General features: G+C 38.7%; 1 pseudogene; it reads left to right on the forward strand.

Annotated features, from left to right (window-relative positions):
• Positions 1–423: 423 nt before the first annotated feature.
• LOC132038492 (UPF0481 protein At3g47200-like) overlaps positions 424–21677 on the forward strand; it is a 26980-nt pseudogene continuing 5726 nt past the window's right edge.

Below are 21677 nucleotides of genomic sequence, written 5' to 3' on the forward strand. Positions count from 1 at the left end.
GAGAAAGCATATTCCTCATATAATTCTGGAAACTGACTCAATGTTAATGAAAAATGTGATGGAGAAGAGGTGGCATAGCCCTTGGCAAATCATCAACAGAGTAGAAGAGATTTGGAGGATTATGAATCAAAGAACAATTCTGATTTCTCATGTGTATAGAGAGGGGAATAAACTTGCAGATTTTCTTGCAAATTTAGCACTGGACAGGGGAGATTTCACTGCTAATAGCTTTCAGGAGATGGAAGTATGGGGTAGGAAGCTTATTAACAAAGGATAAAAGCAAGGTACCTTATTTGAGAATCAGGAATTGTAAAAGATGATGGATTATATGCAACATAAAAAGGAACAGAAGAAGAGAACAAGGAGAGGGGTTACTAAAGAACCTTAACCCTCAACAACTTTGGTAGAACTAGAACCGCAAAAATGGAGGAAACCAAAGCAGAGATCAAGCAACAAACCAGAGTACAGAGCAAATCAAAGTTCAAATCAGCTGAGAAGAAGGATATGGAAGCGATGCCCCAGTTTCCTAATTCTCTTCAGCTCAAACTATTTACATTTCATTTTGTTGTTTTATGTTGATGTTGACTACTCAGACGATGAAGCTTATTGCTTTAGACAATATTAATAAAATAGCCCTAGGTGGTACAAAGCCTAGTGGCCTTTAAATTAAAAAAAAAAAAAAGAAACACTAGCCGACACGATGCTTTCTCTCTCTTCATCGTCATCATCGACAAAAGTGGAAAATTTTTAGGCGAAGACGCCTTTGTCCAGGCGGTGTTCAACCATTTGAGGCAAAGGCATTAATTGCCTTCACCTTCTCCCCGCTCTTCCACCGTGGAACCACCACAGAAGAGGTAAACCACCCCCCCCCCCCTCTATCTCTCTTACTTTTTTGATTTCTTGGTCAAAATGAGTACAAACCCATTAATGAGATTTGTCTCTACTAAATTCGAATTCTTGGTCCCCATTGGTTCACGCGACACCAACGGGATTCATCAATGATCAACCAAATCTGACCCTTCATGCAACTTCAGTTTTAAATCATGACCTTAGATTGTTAAGGTAGAGGTTTATTATCAGAATTTTGTGAAAGTCCCACATCGAATTTAGTTGAGGGTTTTGAATTTTTGGGGTTCTATATAAAGAACTGTTACACCTCGTAGTTTCGTCCGTTGAGATTCGTTAGGCGTTAGTTGTCCTAATCGTGAAAACAGGAGTTACTAGGATATATGAGATTACATGTTCCCATATTATGTTTATGGGGGTTTAAGCCCATGAAATGAGCTATGGAAGGATTTAAGAACAAACAAATAAAGGAATCGAGTTTGTGGGAACTTTGGTAAAACTTGGCAAAATTTTCGGACAAAATTTTGGTCCAAATTGGTGGGGGAATATCTCCTAGAATATGAGGAGTTTTCGTGTGTTTCTTTTATCCAAATTGAAGTTCATCGAGTCTAGTTTCTAATGCAATAAACCGCTCATCAATGTGATGTCTGAGTAAAACGTTATGGCTATTCTACGACAAACTGTCTGAGCAAAAAATTTCTGCGGACCATTTGACGGCCCGCAGGAATTTTGACGCCCCGTAGAAAATTCTGCGGTCCGTCAAATTGGCACGGCCTTAGCGTCAAATGGTCACAAGACCCATATTTGATCGGGCAGTTCTACGGACCATTTTGACGGTCCGTAGGAATTTATACGGCCCGTCAAAATGGGTGCAGCATTGCCCGACGGGAGTTTAAGTTTCGCTTTATATATTTCGTTCCATTTCATTTGGACATATTATTTTACCAAATCAGATCCAAAGGCTCTCCAAAAACCCTCTCTTCCACTCCATATACTAATCCAAGCCAAATCCAAGAGAGATTGAATATCAAGAGGCAAGAATCAAGATACCCATGTGCTAGAAGTCTTGCTAGGGTTAATAAACTCCAAGAATTCTTTGGATATTGAAGCTAGGGTTTTCATATAAGTTGATAAGCTTGCTTCAAAGCTCATTCTTATGAGATAAAAGGTTAGTTTTCATACTTATTACATACCATCAAGAATGTTTATTTGTTGAACAACTTAGGTGGAAGGAAAAAGTGGAAGATGAGTTCTAAATGTAGTTTTTATGAGGTTTTTGAGTAGAAAGCTAACTTGAGTTATGATTCTTAGTATAATATGGGTATAATATTACTATGGAAAGTAATAATGGTGATGAAGACGCATTATATGAAAATGTGCTAAAATGGGTATGAAGTTGCTAGCATAAGTTGAACCCAAGGATGAATTTTGAAGGCTAAATCGAATGTGAATACTTGATTATGATATTGTGGATATTATTATGGATGTTTGGGAGTTGATATGAAATATGGAGAAAGTTTTATAAACAAAGAAAATGCTGCCCAATTTTCTCTAGCTTTAGTAAGCACGTTCTTATAATCGATTAGCTAATGATGATGCGAATTCTCTTGAAGGTAGAAATGTGCGAGTTGAAGAAGAGCAATCAAGCGATAGAATTGTTAAACGAAAGAGGTATGTAAGGCTAGTCCTTTCTTTCTAAGGCATGACTCTATGGTATGAATCTTCCTATCTTTCTATAACTTCTCTATCTATATGTATGTATCGGAGATGATGAGTCTATGTTATAAAGAGCTCTCATGAGATAAAGTTAAGAGGTATGTTATGAATATGATGATGAGCCCAAATCTAGAGACCCTAAAGCTCATGATATGATGTTTCCACAAAGCTAATGACCTTCATACGATTCCTTGATATTATTCATTGTCGCTAAACCCACCTTATGATGTTAGTCCCTTCCTTTTTAGGCATGAATTTTATGGCACGACTTTCCCTCCTTCTCCATGAATCTCCTACATTCCGAAGAAACAAGAGTCTATGTTCATGAATAGTCATATGAGATAAAGATAAGAGATATGTTATGAGCACGATAGTGATGACGATGAGTCTATGACTATAAGGAGCTACATATGTATGACATGAAGAAAAGAGGTAAGACACGAGTATGATAATTGATGATGATGAGTTAAGTCTAAAGAATCCTAAAGTGAGATATGATGCCCATGAAGTTAATGATTCTAAGTATGGTTCCATTGATGCTTTTTTGTGTACACTCACCTTAAAACGTTAGTCCCTTCAAGGTGAGATATGATGACTATGTACTCCATAATGTAATCGGGGGTCCACGACCTCATGTCACCCCGACTTCGCCATTGTTGTCGTTAATGTTCTAATGTATGCTTTAATGATAGACGTAGATTTCATTTATGTATTTTTATATATATGTATTGTCACGACCCGGCCACGGGCCATGACGGGTATCCGGGGCTAACCACCGAACACCGCTCATTCTGTTACTTATCTTCTCTCATTCATAATAGATATCCATAATCATAGAAAACTATCATCATTTGAAACATATTTACTTTTATAAACATAAGCCCTTCGACTATCAAAATAATATATATATATATATATATATATATATATATATATATATATATATATATACACATAAGAACTGTGAGACCATACTACCCACACTGCGTATCTACGAGCCTCTACTAGAGTACTAGACATACGGACGAGACAGGACCCCGTCGTGCCCAAAACATGAATATATACATATATGTACCAAAAGAATAATCAATGGCACCTCCGGAAAAATGGAGTGCTCTCAAACAGCTAGTGGCTCCTACGAGTCTGGATCACCTCCCTGTCTACCTGTGGGCATGAACACAGCGTCCAAAGAAAACGGACGTCAGTACGAACATTGTACTGAGTATGTAAGGCATGAATGAAATGAACATAATAGAGAAATCATAAGGCATAAGATGAAGACATAACCTTCAAATGGATACATTTTATACATATATCATACATAGCGTATCATGTGAACTACCATAGCGTATACATCACCATACCGTTCATACATCATTATCTCATTCATACATCGTCATCGTCATCGTTAACCCGCGTCCGGGTAACCATCATATGCAGCCCACTAGTGGTGATCGTGTCCGGCCTTCTAGGCGCGGTGGAACCGTAGCAGCCCGCCGTAGCGGTGACATGTCCGGCCATTTAGGCACGGTGGAATCGCTAGCAGCCCGCTTTAGCGGTGACATGTCCGGCCAATTAGGCGCGGTGGAATCACATCGTCGTACATATCATATACTTATCATTATTATTCATCTCATAGGCATATCATGGTTTTATCATAATTAGCATCATTATACATTTATCATCAAAGCATACATTAGAACTTGAGGGCAACTATAGCTGAGTCGGGGTGACATAGGGTCGTGAACCCCCAATTTCGTTATGGAGTATTCATAGTCATTGTATCTCACCTTGGGGGAACTAACATTTTAAGGTGAGTGCACATAAGGGAAACATTAATAAATCATAGTTAACACCATTTGCTTTGTAGGCACATCATATCGTAATCTCTAGAATCTTTAGACTTAAGCTTATCATTATCATTATCGTATTCATAATGCACCTCTCATATTATATAGCTATTTATGAACATAGACTCTTTGTTTCCTTGAAGATGGGAAATTCATGAAGAAGAAGGAATTACAAGTCATAAGAATCATGCCTTAGAAAGAAAGGACTAGCCTCACATACCTTTGTCACTTAACTATTCTATTGCTTGCTCGTTCTCCTTTAATGCACCCGTTTTACCTTCAAGAGAATTCGTATCGACATTAGCTACACAATTATATGAACGGGCTTACTAAAGCTAGAGAAAATTGGGCAGCATTTCCTTTGTTTATATGACTTCCTCCATATTCCATATCAACTCCCAAACATCCGTAACATCATTCATAATATCATAAATGACAATCATCATTTATCTACATTATCCACATTTCACAATTCCACTTCAATTTCCCCATAATCATGGTCATAATTTACTATTACGTTCTTCCATGTATAATGCTCATTCCATGTTCTAAATGTCATTCACAATCTACCTACAATCATAACATATCCATTTTCATGATTCATCTCAAACTACTACTCAACACTAGCACTATTCCCACATTTATGACCGATTTTCTATGTTCTAGTAGAATCCAAGTGTTTCAACTTTTTAATACTTCAAATAATATGAAAATATCATGAAACTCACCTTAAATGGTGTAGGAATAAACCTTGAGTGGTAATTCTCTCCTTACACAAAAACCCTTGTTCACTTTTCTTGGGATTTCTTGACTTAGATGAACTTTGATAAATTTCTTACACTTGATTCACTTGATTTGTTGGTATTGATCTTTGATTTCCTTTGATTTCTTGTGTATGAAGAGTGGAGAATATTCTAGAGAGTTCTTGACTTTGTGTGGAATGAGAATGAAATGAAATAATTGAACGTGGGTCTCCTTTTAATGACTTAAAAATCTGATCCCGTCGGGCAATTCTACGCCCATTTTGATAGGCCGTATAAATTCCTACGGACCGTCAAAATTGTCCGTAGAACTACCCAGTCAAAAATGGGTCACTGTGACCATTTGACGCTGGGCTGGGTCCATTTGACGGACCGTAGGATTTCCTACGGACCGTCAAAAATTCTACGGGGCGTCAAATGGTCCGTAGGATTTCTCTACTCAAACAGTCTGTGGTAGAATGGCCATAACCTTTTACTCAGACCTCACATTGATAAGCGGTTTATTGCGTTAGAAACTAGACTCGATGATCTTCAATTTGGAAAAAAGAAACACACGAAAACTCCTCATATTCTATGAGATATGCCCCCACCAATGTGGACCAAAATTTTGCCAAGTTTTACCAAAGTTCCCATAAACTCAATTCCTTTATTTGTTTGCTCCTAAGTCCTTATGGAACCTTCTTAACACTTCATTAACAATCCAAGGGACATTATAACTCTTCTCCAAAACTTCATTAAGTCATCATTAATTCGATACTCGTAAATCTTGCCCGACACATGACATATACCTTACTTTCCTTAACAACCTTCGTCTCCTACTTCAAATGTCTTTGAAATCTTAATTAGGACCATTAAAGACTATTTCTTACTTGCCCAAACATCATATACATCATACCCTTTGTTAGTCTATTCACTGCACGCTAACGAAAAATTTTCTGAGGTGTAACATGTATGTAAGTATGCATCGAGCCCAGAAGGGCCGAGTACGGATATCATCGAGCCCGGGAGGGCCGAGTACGGATATCATCGAGTCCCGAAAGGGCCGAGTACGGATAGCATCGAGTCCCGGGAGAGCCGAGTACGAAAATCATTGAGTCCCGGAAGGGCCGAGTACGGATAGCATCGAGTCCCGAGAGGGCCGAGTACGGATATCATCGAGTCCCGGGAGGGCCGAGTACGGGTGATACTGAGTCTATATGGCCGGGTACGTGGCTGTACTGCAATTGTAAATTATTGCATATGTAAGCATGTGGATGTAACAAGTGTATCCTTAGGAGAATAAAGGGGTAAGTACGTATGACGAATGTTTAAAAAGTATTGTGAGAAATGAACAGTTCTTTAATATTATGCTATCCCTTATGCTCTTATTATGTATTATTATTGTTGATGCCTTACATACTCAGTACAATATTCGTACTGACGTCTGTTTTCTTTGGACGTTGTGTTCATGCCCACAGGTAGACTATTGTACTGACGTCTGTTTTCTTTGGACGTTGTGTTCATGCCCACAGGTAGACAGGGAGGCGACCCGGATTCATAGGAGCTACCAGCAGACCTTGAGAGCACTCCATTATTCTGGAGGTGCCATTACTTATTGTTTTGTGTATATGTATTTTGGGTACGGCCCGTCCCTATGTCTAGCACTCTAGTAGAGGCTCGTAGATACGTATGTGTGGGAAGTATGGTCTCACGGATACTCATCGTATGTACATATTATTTTGATAGCCAAAGGGCTTATGTATATAAAGTAAATATGTTTCAAATGAAAATAGTTTTTTTTTTCTATGATTATGAGTATAAGAAATATGAATGAACGCAGAATGAGTAATAGAATGAGTGGTGCTCGGTGGTCAGCCCCAGGTACCCGTCATGGCTCTAGCCGGGTCGTGACAAGAACCCCCAATTCACACTTTGAAAGGAGGGAAAAAAAAGATATTCACCTAAAAAACTCAAAATTAGGGTTTTAAAGGAAGTGATTGACTAGAATTGGACACGTCGACTTAAATTTTATTTTTTCAAGTGAAAATTTTAAAGGGTTTGTTTTGTTTATGGCTGAGGAGGGCATTGGAAGCACAAGAAAACTTTCAAATCCATTCTTGACCAAGGTTGTGCTCAAAAAAGGTAACCATTTATCTTGTTATTAGTTTCTTTTAAATTCTAGTTTAAATGTTAGTAGCATCCTATGTAATTAAGTATTATGCTTGGTTTAAGTATTAGTTTAGTTAATTTCCTGTTTAGTTTAGGTTTGTTGTTAACTGAATAGCTCTGCTTTTATTTGTTAATCTTGAGGATTTGGCCTAAATATGGTATTCTTAGCCTGTGTCTGTTTGGTTTTGATCTTTGATGTTCTGCTTACACAAATAAAACATGGATTAGTCAAAAGGTTCTAGAGTCAAGGTTAGGATTGGGAATAAACGTGATTACAACTCTGGCTGTGATTATTGTAAACAGCTCAAGATGGTTTGTCAACTAGCAATTTGGGGTTATAAGACTATAATATCATCTAGTCCAAGCTTACATATATGACTTAATCATATGAACATTTAGACCACCATAGACTTAAGTGTTTTGTCTGAGCTAGGTCTTCCTTTGAAATGCTGAAACCTATTTCACCAACATTGTTTCTTTTTATTGCATTCCCCTAACGCTGCCTGGTTTTCTTATTGGCCTTGAGGCATCCCTGTACTAAAGAAGTAAGATTTTATTACACTATTCTTAATTTGTTTCAACTGCTCCTAGGAACTGCTTACTTTAGTTTATGAAACTGCTATTTCCAATGGTTAAATACATGTTGATAACGGGCATATATAGGTTGGGAGTGACAAAATGAATAGGGTCAAGTTGTGTATTTATCCTATCTTAACCAGTTTAAAGTGATGATTTCTCTTCGAGATTGAAACCAGTCATGTGTATATTTGCCTATTAGAGGTAAAACCTAGGATGCTTTAATATTGATAAGTTGTTAGTTGATTGATGCCTTAGGAAAGAGGATAAATTAGTTGAGGGTAGTATTAAATAAATAGCAGAGTATAGCTTAAGGGTAATATTGAACCCATCCTAATCCTAAGGATCTTTAGCGATTGTCATTTGACTATAAGATGGGATAAAGGGTTGAGTATCTAAGGGAGGTAAGGATAATGGCATAGAAAGGGTTGGGGTGATGGCCAACCCAGATTGTCTCTCCTTATTAAAAGAAAAAGTCTAGGAACAAGCCTGGGGTGATGACCGGCCTTGTATTGCTTTCCTTTTACTAAGGTAAAGGTCTAGAAAACGGTTGGAGTGATGAACAACCCTGTACTGCTTCAGCTCAGGTCTTTAAGGTCTTCTCTAAATTTTATTGGTATTGTCATGGGGCCCATTGAAGCCTTTGATTGATTAGGAAGGGGTCAATAGACCTGGGAAGGATTTTGTTAACAATGTGCCACTAAAATCAACATAGATTAAACAAATAGGGTCCTTTAGGTTCTGTTTGGTTAAAAAGAGGTTAAAACAGTTTATTTTGAAAGATTTTAAGTTAATTTGGCTTTAAAACCAAGTTGTCTCACTTCTAAGATGTAGGATTGATCTAATGATGGGATGAAGGAAAATAGGTGTGTAGATATGCATGTTGCAAACCACTTGGCATGGGAAGTCTTTAAACATGCCTTAGAGAGGAGATTGGGAAAGAACCAAGTCCAACTTGGTTTATAGTACTACTTCCCAAATAAGAGGCTTTCATGATAGGTCTTATAAGTCCATGGGTGAAATTTGCCATATGTATACATAAACCATACTCTTCCTCTCATTAGACCAAGGGCATAGGGTTTTGAATAAAATGAATTTGTTTTCTTTTAAAGGAGTCTACTCGAGTGTTAATTGGAATCTGTTGTTCCTTAAAAGATTGCTCCAATCTCAAAAAATGATCTTGCCTCTTGTGAAGTGATGTTAAAGCTCATTAAGACCATCTAGTTGCTAAATATTAGGATAAGGATATAGTAAAGATATGCAATGAACTATACCTTAGTTTAAATAGGCTTTCTGAATTGATGTCAAGGCTTCTACCTTTCACTTTTAAATCTTGGAAAAGTGTCTCTTATTTGTGAAATGTTCTTAAATATTCCCTTAATGGCAGCTAAAGTATCTAAACATACTAATCAGGTGCTTCCACTCAATTGTCCAACTTATGAATGGTATAGCTGTGTTGTTATGGTGGCTTATATTGAGTTTAGGACCTGTTGTTGGCTCATTTGAGATTGCACCTTCTCCTTATATAGATCTATCGCCTGTTCAACTATTTGCTGTTTAGGATAAGCTGGATTAGATTTTAGGATTAACTTAAGTGTCACATTACCAAAAAAGGGGGTTAATTAGGTGGTTAATAGAGTCTGGAACTTAGAAAGAAATTAAATTTAGAATTAAGCCTAAATGACCAAAGGAGTAGTGGTAAATTTCCTAAGTTAAAAATGAATAGAAATGTATATATAAGTACAGTAAAAGGATGATCCTGTGGGTGTATACAAGATGTATGCACTTGATATACGTGCCAAAGTGAATACCAAGTAGTATATCATGTATACGTAGGTGTATATAGGTGTATATAGGCGTATATCAGGGAGTATACAAGTGTATGTCAATACATAAAGAGATAGTAAACCCTATAGGCTTCAATTCTTAGTATTTTCAAAGGCTTGAGATATGAGTTCAGTTTTCCAGCCCATTAGGATGAGCATAAGGAGCCCATTTTCAGTCCTTAGGATTAATACAAGAGAACAAAGTTGGGCCTGGGTAGATATGCTAAGAATTTATGCGTGCTGGGCTTGCCAGGCCCATTTTCTAAGCCTAATATGGTATTAATAGTATGGTTCGTTGATATATATGTGTATATATATATATATATATGATAAGTTCAAAAAATAAATTCTAACCAGTTTCCCCTTTCTTCTTTTTCTCCTCCACTCCTGGGCCACTTGGGCCGTGTCAAACCAACCTGTTGGGCCTTAGCCCAACAGATCCTTCTTTCATCCAAAAATAGTCCGAGACAGAGGGTAAGGGAAGCTAATATGTACGTGTCACGCTCCAAACGTGGGCCTGGACGTAACACGACACCTGGGCCCTGACTGCATATGATCGAGCAAACCAACTAGCTGGCTTAATCAACATGTGATACCAAAACATAACTGACTTAATAAATAAAACTAACACATGCTGATTAACTAAAAGTCTGACTAAATGTTATATCCCGTATTTTTAAATATTGGGATATTCTAAAGCTAATCGCGACAAGTTAAGGACAAGACTACTTTGGGATACGAGGTAGAGACTTTTTGTCACGACCCGACCTACGGGCCGCGACGGGTACCCGGGGCTGACCACCGAGCATCCCTCACTCTATTGCTTAACCTGTCTTTATTCATTTCTCTTATCGTTTATAATCATAGAAAACGACTTTCATATAGAACATACTCACTTATTTAACGTAGGCCCTTTGGGCTGTCAAAATAATAATAATGTACATAGGCTTTCATTTGCATAATGACTATGGGACCATACTACCCACACATACGTATCTACGAGCCTCTACTGGGATACTAGACATATGGACGGGACAGGACCCCGCCGTGCCCAAAATACATGTACACAAAATGATGTCTCGAAATAGCACCTCCGAAATAAAGGAGGGCTTCTGCAACTCCGGCCCCGATGGCTACGCGTGAATCGGCACCGTCTCCCCATCTGCACTACTGTGGCATGAACACGGCGTCCAAAGAAGGGACGTCGGTACGAATATTGTCTTGAGTATGTAAAGCATGAGCGATGAATGATGGAGAAACATAACGGTAATGTATGCAATAACATAAGATGGGAGACATTAACATTCTCTTCATAATACTTACCTGCTTTCCGTAGGGACATTCCATGTTCTATTTCGTGCTCGTATACAAACATTCATATCTTTTACTTACTTACCTTTCGTATCTAGTCTCCTGTCATACTCATGCTCATATCACGTGCTTCGCATATACATGGCCCCTTACTCGGCACTCACATGGTATTAACATATCCGTATTCTAATCACTATCTTGTACATAGCATAAGCGTACTCGTAAAGATATCATATACTTATCTCATTCGTACTCACATGAATGTGATGCATATGGTATAATCATACAGGTAACACAATCATACTCACATAGATATCATACGTGAAACATAGTCGTGCTCATATAAGCATCATGCATATAACATAGTCGTATCATGGCCTTAACGTATCTAGTCATCATCTTGCATTCATCATACACATACATATACTTATCAAAATGTCGCATCTATTTATACACATTTGATCATTATCCGAATTCGGCCTCATAGGCTCGACAGCATATCGTATTCGGCCACGAGGGCTCGATCACATCACATATATCTCATATCGTACGTGCATCATCATATCGTCATAATACATATATTTGTGCATACATTCCATATACTCAACATCGTACATCTTGTAGATTTATGATTATGGATTGTCTTATAAGCATATCATGGTTCTATCATAACTTAACATCACTATCATATATGCATAATCGTAATAACGCCGACCATATAGGTGCGGTATAATAATCAATAATATGCTCATCATAGTATGCTTGCCATAACATGCGTATCATAACATTCTTATCATAATTCATCATAAAGACTCTTAGCTTACTATCATCATTTTCGCATTCAACTCATATTTCTTATTTCGTATAGCTATTCGTGAGTGAGGACTCTTGACTTTCTTGGAGATGGGACATTCGTAGTAAAGAGAGATTTCATGCCATAGAAGTCATGCCTTGGAAAGAAGAGCTAAGCTTTACATACCTTTGTCGTTTAGCTTATTCTATCGCTTGCTCGTTTTCCTTTAATGCTCCCGTTTACCTTCAATGGAATTCGCATCAACATTAGCTATATAATTGTAAAATCATACTTACTAAGGCTATAGAAATTTGGGCAGCATTTCCTTTGTTTATACTACTTTCCGCCACATTCCATATCAGCGTGACCATTCATACCAACAATCATAATGTCACTAGTAACAATCGTCATTCATTCGCCTTACTCGCATTTCATAATTTCATACCAATTCTCCATAATTATAGCTAAAAGTCCATCGTCTCATTCTTTTGCATCCAATGCTTATTTTATGTTCTAAATGTCATTTATAACTCATTCATAATATTGACACATCCATTTCCATGATTCAATCCAACTATTATTTCAAGATGACATTATTCTTCCATATCTAACCCATTTCATGTATTCTTTTGTAATTCAAGTGTTTCTACTTTATAATACTCTTAACATCATGAAAATACTATAGAACATACCTTGGATGATGGAGGAACAAGCCTTGGATGACAATTCACCTTTTCCACCAAAACCCTACTTTCTCTCTCTTGGGATTTCTTGATTTGTATAACTTTGATGGAGTTTCTTTTACTTGATTCTCTTGATTTCTTGTTGTTGATCCTTGATTTCTCTTGTTTTCTTGTGATTGAAGTGTAGGAGATGTTCTAGAGGGTTCTTGAAGTGTATAGGTGAAGTGGGAAATGAAAAATGAAAAGGAAAGGATCCTTATATATAAAAATCGAGGTTCGGCCGATTGGAAATATGCGGACCAACATACGGTCCGTATAATTTATACCAGCCGTATGTTTTGACCGTACATTTGGTCCAGTGGCTTAAGTCATTCTGGGCTAATTCTACGGCTGGACATACGGCCGATGATTTTATACGGCCGGTATGTACGGCCGTATGTTTGCCCGAGGTTCCGAAAGTTGTTTCGTCGACTCGTTTGATCTCCGATCCTTGTGGAACCTTCTTAACACTTGTTCATCACTTCAATACCATTCTAAGGGACGTTATAACTCTCCCTTGGGGCATCATTCATACGCCATTAACTCAATGCTCGTACTCCTTATCCGCTACTCTCAACTTACAACTCGCTTCTCTTTAACAACTTCCTTTTCTTAACTCGGATGTCTTTGGAAATCTTAATTAGGTCGATCGATTACTATCTCTAGCTCATCTAAACCTCATGTTCATCATGTCCCTCATGAGTCTATTCACTTGTACGCTAAGGAAATTTTCGAGGTGTAACATTCTCCCCCCCCCTTTTGGAACATTCGTCCTCGAATGTTAAATCATCGGGGATTCTAGAAAAATTTCGCCAGAGTTTCCCCTGTAATATGGCACTATCACCCTGTCACAACAGCCCATAATATCATTGCCTCACAGGGCCACAATACAATCGGCAATGTAGCTTGGCCATACACGACCCATTAAAAGAAAAGCATACATACCTTATCGTCCCGGTTCCCTCATATAGCTCTTCGGGCTAAAATAAGTGCAATTATCTCGTGGGGTCCAATATTTTGTTTCACAAATAGGGGACATAATATACGAGTAATGATGGAAATAGGGGTGTTCGGATACTCTAATTATTACACTTCATTTAATGCATTCCCTTTCTTACCCATAATGACATCAAATCTTACATGGTTTGCAACTCTAAGCGAAGTATAATTGCTTGAAAATCACATCACCGCTCTTTGGTTGACTCGTGTGCGTATACACCTATACACATACAGATATCCACATCCTTGGACATATTTGTTGTCACACCCCGACTTTACTAGGGTGTGATGGGCACCGACTCTTCTTATTACATAGATAAATTTTTTTCCTCTAAGTCAACTACACGTAACAAAGCTTACTAAAATATTCTTTCTGTTGCTTCCCGAGCGAATCGGATTTGTAACTGAATAAAACTTATATCATAATACAAACTGACACATTGGCCTATGAAGCCACTGACAGACTGACTTCTGGTACCCACGACTCTGTCTGCAAAGTCTCTAACTGTAATCAGAAATCCTGGCACGTGTACTCTGACTCGGCTACACTCCAGGCCAAGTGGAGCTTGCCAACTTCGCTGGATCATCTGCTATATTAACTTCAACCCGTCTGGGTGTACCTGCGCGGCATGAAACGCAGCCCCCGAAGAAGAGGGGTCAGTACGAATAGTGTACCGAGTATGTAAGACATGAACAGTAACAACATGGTAAGAACTGTAGAGCACGTCATGTAAGGAGAGTATACTGTACATACGAGGCATATCGCGTGTAAAACTGTGACCTGTACATACAAGTGCCCTTGGGCAGATACCGTGCCTTCTTAGCTTTCCTTACTCATATATATATACATATATACATAAAAGTAGAATATATTATATTGCCGAGGCGTCGGCAGCCGATCCATTTAACCATAAATATGCACATCCCGCGTCCGGGCATCCCGCGTCCGGGACGATATCATGTGCCATGCTCCAACTGATCAGGTGGATATGCGTATATAACGCTCTGCCCTTATCTCCATTTTCCCCGTAAATATATCGGCGTCTATAGCGCCCTGGCTCTTCCATCATATATATATATTCATATCACATACATATATCAGCGTCTATAGCGCTCTGATTCTTTTTGTCATATGCACATACTTATACCATATACATTTCCCAGCGTCTATAGCGCTCTGATTCTACTATCATATACACGTACTTATATCATGTATATTTATCAGCGTCTATATAGCGCTCTGATTCTGTTATCATATACATATACGTATGTCGGGTACACACATCAATCGGGTCATAAGGCATAATTCCATATATTTAGAATCCTTAGAATAGTCATTACCTATAATAGGCGGGGATGTCCGAAAATAGCTTAACATTCCACATCATCATATTCGTGGTAAGAGCATATCCTTGTCATATTCATCATTTACTTCTTCTCTTATCCGGCATCATCACTATCATCATGGAACCATAGTCGTCGTTTTAGTCATTAAGGCTTTCAATATTGTAAAACTTGGTTTTTGAAGAAAAATGAATATTTTGGAAAACACTTGTAAACTTTTAGTAAGAAAAATCATGCATTGGGGTCAAGGGTTTAGTTAAAACAACTATTGTTTGGCAGTCGGGATAATAACTAAGAACTTTCATTGACTATAGTACGGAAATAAGCCTAATGGAACAATAGGAGGGAATTCGGGAATAGTGGGCCCACCTCGGGTCAAATGAGGTGGTGTACACGCTTTACGTATAATACGCTTCATGACAATACTTTATGGGAGCTTTAGGGTAATCGGATCCTAATCATGCAAGTTCTAAGTGTTTAGACCTTTCTTTCAACCATTCATGAACATTTACTTCAATCTTATTGAATGAATAGTAACTAATTTCAATCTCGGATTTCTAGGAAAGGAATTGTCCCCGAGGCCCGTGTTCAAGCCTACTACATCTAAGACATGCCAAAGAAGGAAAGTGAAGTCTTACATACCTTTTTCCGCCTTGTACGCCGCTCCAATTTCAGCTTCCAATTCCGCCAAAATCTACAATTTGGTCATGTTTACCAAAACTTGATTAGTGTCTTTAGAACTGGATTCTTCAAATGACACTTGGCTACCGAAATTTCGGCAGCACTTCCCCTATAAATACACCGTCCCGAGAATATGGCTCGGCCCAATTCAACAACAACAACCCGGGAATTTAACCCGGCCAAACTATCAACAACAATTCCAACAATTATTCTAACCACACCAATAATCAATTCACAACATGTTCAAGATATTTCAACCCGAATCTTCCGAATGCCATAAGAACTTCAACAATGCATTTATTTCTTTCAACTCATGAACTATATCAACAATTCCATACATTTACAACATTATTTCCATGAATTCAAGAAAGCATATTCAATTCATATTACGCCCCAAATCAGCCCATAACCATCACAACTTCCATTCGAATCATCAACTTTCATTTTTATTACATAGAATCCATCACAACACAACTAGAATACTAACTAACATTAGTTCATTTTTTCCACACCATGGCAGCCCCTCACGGCCACACACACTACACACACCCTTTTCATGAATTTTATTCATTTCTACACGTTTCAACATACACAAACTATCTAGAATACATGCTCCAACCATGCTAAATAAATTAGCTTTTCACTTCTATGTCTTGCTACATATACACGGCCACACCATACAATACCCTAATTCCATAAACTTCATTCATCTTCATACTTCACCACACACACAAACCATGCATAGCTCATGAAAACAAGGATTAAACCTTACCTCTTACTTCCACTCTTCTCTCGCTAGGCCATGAATCATGCAAACGGATGGTTTTCTTGCTCTAACGACTACTCCACGTCGACAAGGGCCTTCCAATTAGTAGAGAACCAAGGAGAAAATATTTTTTCTTGAGCATCTCCCATGGCCAATTCAGGCCAGCCATGGCCGTGCCTCTCCTTCTCCCTTTTTCTTCATTTTTCTTGAACTTTCTAAGGCACAAATGATGAATTGCCTTGTACTCTTATCACACACACATATATATATTTATTCATGGCACATGGCTGATCATGTGCAGCCCTTGGACGTTTTTTTTTCCTTCTTTTTTTTTTTCATTTTTCTTTTCTCCAATTCTCTAGATTTATCTTTGTCTTTCCCTCCAAGTTTCTTCATATTTCTAGAATTTTTCTTTTAATGAAAAGGATGACAAATTCCCTTGCCTTGTCATCTTTTAATAACATATAATAGCCATCCATGTGGCCATGGCCCACACCCCATGTGGCCGGCCACTTATGGCTATTTTCATAAAATGGCCAACTTTCTATAAATAACTTTTGGTCCCAAATTTTCCTTAATGTCTCCCTCCAACATGATTCACAAACACCTTACGTCTTAAAACAAAGTCGAAAAATGGTCTTGTCCTTAACTTCCCGCAATTAGCTCGGAATATCCAAATGTACAAAATGCGAGGTGTAACATCCTTCCCCCCTTTGGAACATTCGTCCTCGAATGTTCGACTAGTCCTACAGGCTCTCATAAGCACCTCGGGGGAGCTCCCTTTTCAAAGCTATTTCCATCCTTTATCTTAGCTCCTAAGCTATCCAATACCGTTCTCTTTGTCCTACTCTTTCTCTTTATATACGTCCATTTTCTGGCGTCGCACTACTCAAAGTTTGTGCGAACTCCTCATATCACCTTGAACATCATCCGGACTTCTATCCACTCATTGTCGATTTCCCGATCTCACTAACTTATTTCCATGAAGGGGGTTTCATTTGTAATCTAAACATCCATATCAAACATATTACCCTTACATTTCTCTCACCTGCTTCCCCCCTTTTGGGGCGCACCCATATCATTATCCATTTATACTTCGTCTCATATCCTCATTCCCAATCTCAATCTACGGTGGAATAATAACGGCTTACCTTGCAACACTTGTACCATTTACTCTTGCTAACACTCGAACTTCGATACCCTTACTCGATTAATGCCTTTTGTACCGTAATTTCGGTTGCTGGGATTCACATGTCCACCGATACCATCACATTTGGGATATCCTACACCTTCACATATACATATATTCAATTACTACTAACTAGCCCACAAGACGCGTCCAAACGCTGTTCAAGCCTATCCTAGTGCTAGGGCTGTGACACACTTTCTGTCTCTTTTCCGAACTAATCCACCTCATCTTGCGCGTCCCCTTAAGGTTTCCATCCATCCATATATTCTTGTTTTCCTTAGGTTACTCTTAACTGCTCATTCGTCCCTTGCATCTCAATTTGTAGAGCTTTTGGTTCACTTCCCAGGGGGTCACCCATCATGGAATTGCTCTCACCTGAGCACGCTTAACCTCAAAACTTTGGTAGAATCCGGTGCCCTAATGCTAATATCATCGCGTCCACTTCCTCGTATGACCTTTATTACTCGATCTAAAGCCAATCAAAACTTTATAACTTCCGAGACATTTCCGTAATGCGTCCTTTCTTTTACAATGACTGTTTTGCCCTTTTCTTTTCCCGATGTCCACCTTCCGCCTGCATGTATGGCTACCTCCCATCCTGGGTTTCCAGACCCTCAAGGGTAGCGATCACACCTTCATCGCCACGCCAAACCCACAACCTTTCCGGAACAACACGTCTCATGCTTTACTTATTCACAGCACTTTCTTTCTCCGCTTCTTCCGTCATACGGGAGGCTTATATAAGGAATTTCTTCTTCCTATGACTTGGCTCTATCGCACGATCTCAGACAGAAAGAAGGTCAACATTTCCTAGATGCCCCGCAGCCTCCTGTTTATAAATGTGGCCGGCTTCACACCCATAAACAGGACTCTACCGGACACGACTTTGCAGACAACCCTTGGACCGACCTGCTCTGATACCACTTTGTCACACCCCGACTTTACTAGGGTGTGATGGGCACCCGACCCCATATCTGGAGCCGAGCGAACCCTCTGACTCTTATTACATAGATAAATTTTTTTTTCCTCTAAGTCAACTACACGTAACAAAGCTTACTAAAATATTCTTTCTGTTGCTTCCCGAGCGAATCGGATTTGTAACTGAATAAAACTTATATCATAATACAAACTGACACATTGGCCTATGAAGCCACCGACGTGACTCGACTTCGGTACCCACGACTGCGTACCGCAAAGTCTCTAACTGTAATCGAAATCCCGGCACGTGTACTCGACTCGGCTATACTCCAGGCCAAATGGAGCTTGCCAACTTCGCCGGATCATCTGCTATATTAACTTCAACCCGTCTGGGTGTACCTGCGCGGCATGAAACGCAGCCCCCGAAGAAGAGGGGTCAGTACGAATAGTGTACCGAGTATGTAAGACATGAACAGTAACAACATGGTAAGAACTGTAGAGCACGTCATGTAAGGAGAGTATACTGTACATACGAGGCATATCGCGTGTAAAAGCCGTGACTGTACATACAAGTGCCCTTGGGCGTATACCGTGCCTTCTTAGCTTTCCTTACTCATATATATATACATATATACATAAAAGTAGAATATATTATATTGCGGGCGTCGGCGGCCGATCCATTTAACCATAAATATGCACATCCCGCGTCCGGCATCCCGCGTCCGGGACGATATCATGTGCCATGCTCCAACCGATCGGTGGATATGCGTATATAACGCTCGCCTTATCTCCATTTTTCCCGTAAATATATCGGCGTCTATAGCGCCCCTGGCTCTTCCATCATATATATATATTCATATCACATACATATATCAGCGTCTATAGCGCTCTGATTCTTTTTGTCATATGCACATACTTATACCATATACATTTCCCAGCGTCTATAGCGCTCTGATTCTACTATCATATACACGTACTTATATCATGTATATTTATCAGCGTCTATATAGCGCTCTGATTCTGTTATCATATACATATACGTATGTCGGGTACACACATCAATCGGGTCATAAGGCATAATTCCATATATTTAGAATCCTTAGAATAGTCATTACCTATAATAGACTGGGGATGTCCAGAAATAGCTTAACATTCCACATCATCATATTCGTGGTAAGAGCATATCCTTGTCATATTCATCATTTACTTCTTCTCTTATCCGGCATCATCACTATCATCATGGAACCATAGTCGTCGTTTTAGTCATTAAGGCTTTCAATATTGTAAAACTTGGTTTTTGAAGAAAAATGAATATTTTGGAAAACACTTGTAAACTTTTAGTAAGAAAAATCATGCATTGGGGTCAAGGGTTTAGTTAAAACAACTATTGTTTGGCGGGGGATAATAACTAAGAACTTTCATTGACTATAGTACGGAAATAAGCCTAATGGAACAATAGGAGGGAATTCGGGAATAGTGGGCCCACCTCGGGTCAAATGAGGTGGTGTACACGCTTTACGTATAATACGCTTCATGACAATACTTTATGGGAGCTTTAGGGTAATCGGATCCTAATCATGCAAGTTCTAAGTGTTTAGACCTTTCTTTCAACCATTCATGAACATTTACTTCAATCTTATTGAATGAATAGTAACTAATTTCAATCTCGGATTTCTAGGAAAGGAATTGTCCCCGAGGCCCGTGTTCAAGCCTACTACATCTAAGACATGCCAAAGAAGAAAGGGGAAGTCTTACATACCTTTTTTCGCCTTGTACGCCGCTCCAATTTCGACTTCTTCCAATTCCGCCAAAATCTACAATTTGGTCATGTTTACCAAAACTTGATTAGTGTCTTTAGAACTGGATTCTTCAAATGACACTTGGCTACCGAAATTTCGGCAAAGACTTCCCCTATAAATACACCGTCCCGAGAATATGGCTCGGCCCAATTCAACAACAACAACCCGGAATTTAACCCGCCAAACTATCAACAACAATTCCAACAATTATTCTAACCACACCAATAATCAATTCACAACATGTTCAAGATATTTCAACCCGAATCTTCCGAATGCCATAAGAACTTCAACAATGCATTTATTTCTTTCAACTCATGAACTATATCAACAATTCCATACATTTACAACATTATTTCCATGAATTCAAGAAAGCATATTCAATTCATATTACGCCCCAAATCAGCCCATAACCATCACAACTTCCATTCGAATCATCAACTTTCATTTTTATTACATAGAATCCATCACAACACAACTAGAATACTAACTAACATTAGTTCATTTTTTCCACACCATGGCAGCCCCTCACGGCCACACACACTACACACACCCTTTTCATGAATTTTATTCATTTCTACACGTTTCAACATACACAAACTATCTAGAATACATGCTCCAACCATGCTAAATAAATTAGCTTTTCACTTCTATGTCTTGCTACATATACACGGCCACACCATACAATACCCTAATTCCATAAACTTCATTCATCTTCATACTTCACCACACACACAAACCATGCATAGCTCATGAAAACAAGGATTAAACCTTACCTCTTACTTCCACTCTTCTCTCGGCTAGGCCATGAATCATGCAAACGGATGGTTTTCTTGCTCTAACGACTACTCCACGTCGACAAGGGCCTTCCAATTAGTAGAGAACCAAGGAGAAAATATTTTTTTCTTGAGCATCTCCCATGGCTGAATTCAGATTTTTACCATGGCCGTGCCTCTCCTTCTCCCTTTTTCTTCATTTTTCTTGAACTTTCTAAGGCACAAATGATGAATTGCCTTGTACTCTTATCACACACACATATATATATTTATTCATGGCACATGGCTGATCATGTGCAGCCCTTGGACGTTTTTTTTCCTTCTTTTTTTTTCATTTTTCTTTTCTCCAATTCTCTAGATTTATCTTTGTCTTTCCCTCCAAGTTTCTTCATATTTCTAGAATTTTTCTTTTAATGAAAAGGATGACAAATTCCCTTGCCTTGTCATCTTTTAATAACATATAATAGCCATCCATGTGGCCATGGCCCACACCCCATGTGGCCGGCCACTTATGGCTATTTTCATAAAATGGCCAACTTTCTATAAATAACTTTTGGTCCCAAATTTTCCTTAATGTCTCCCTCCAACATGATTCACAAACACCTTACGTCTTAAAACAAAGTCGAAAAATGGTCTTGTCCTTAACTTCCCGCAATTAG

This window comes from Lycium ferocissimum, chromosome 11 (assembly GCF_029784015.1).
Source record: "Lycium ferocissimum isolate CSIRO_LF1 chromosome 11, AGI_CSIRO_Lferr_CH_V1, whole genome shotgun sequence".
Taxonomy (NCBI): domain Eukaryota; kingdom Viridiplantae; phylum Streptophyta; class Magnoliopsida; order Solanales; family Solanaceae; genus Lycium; species Lycium ferocissimum.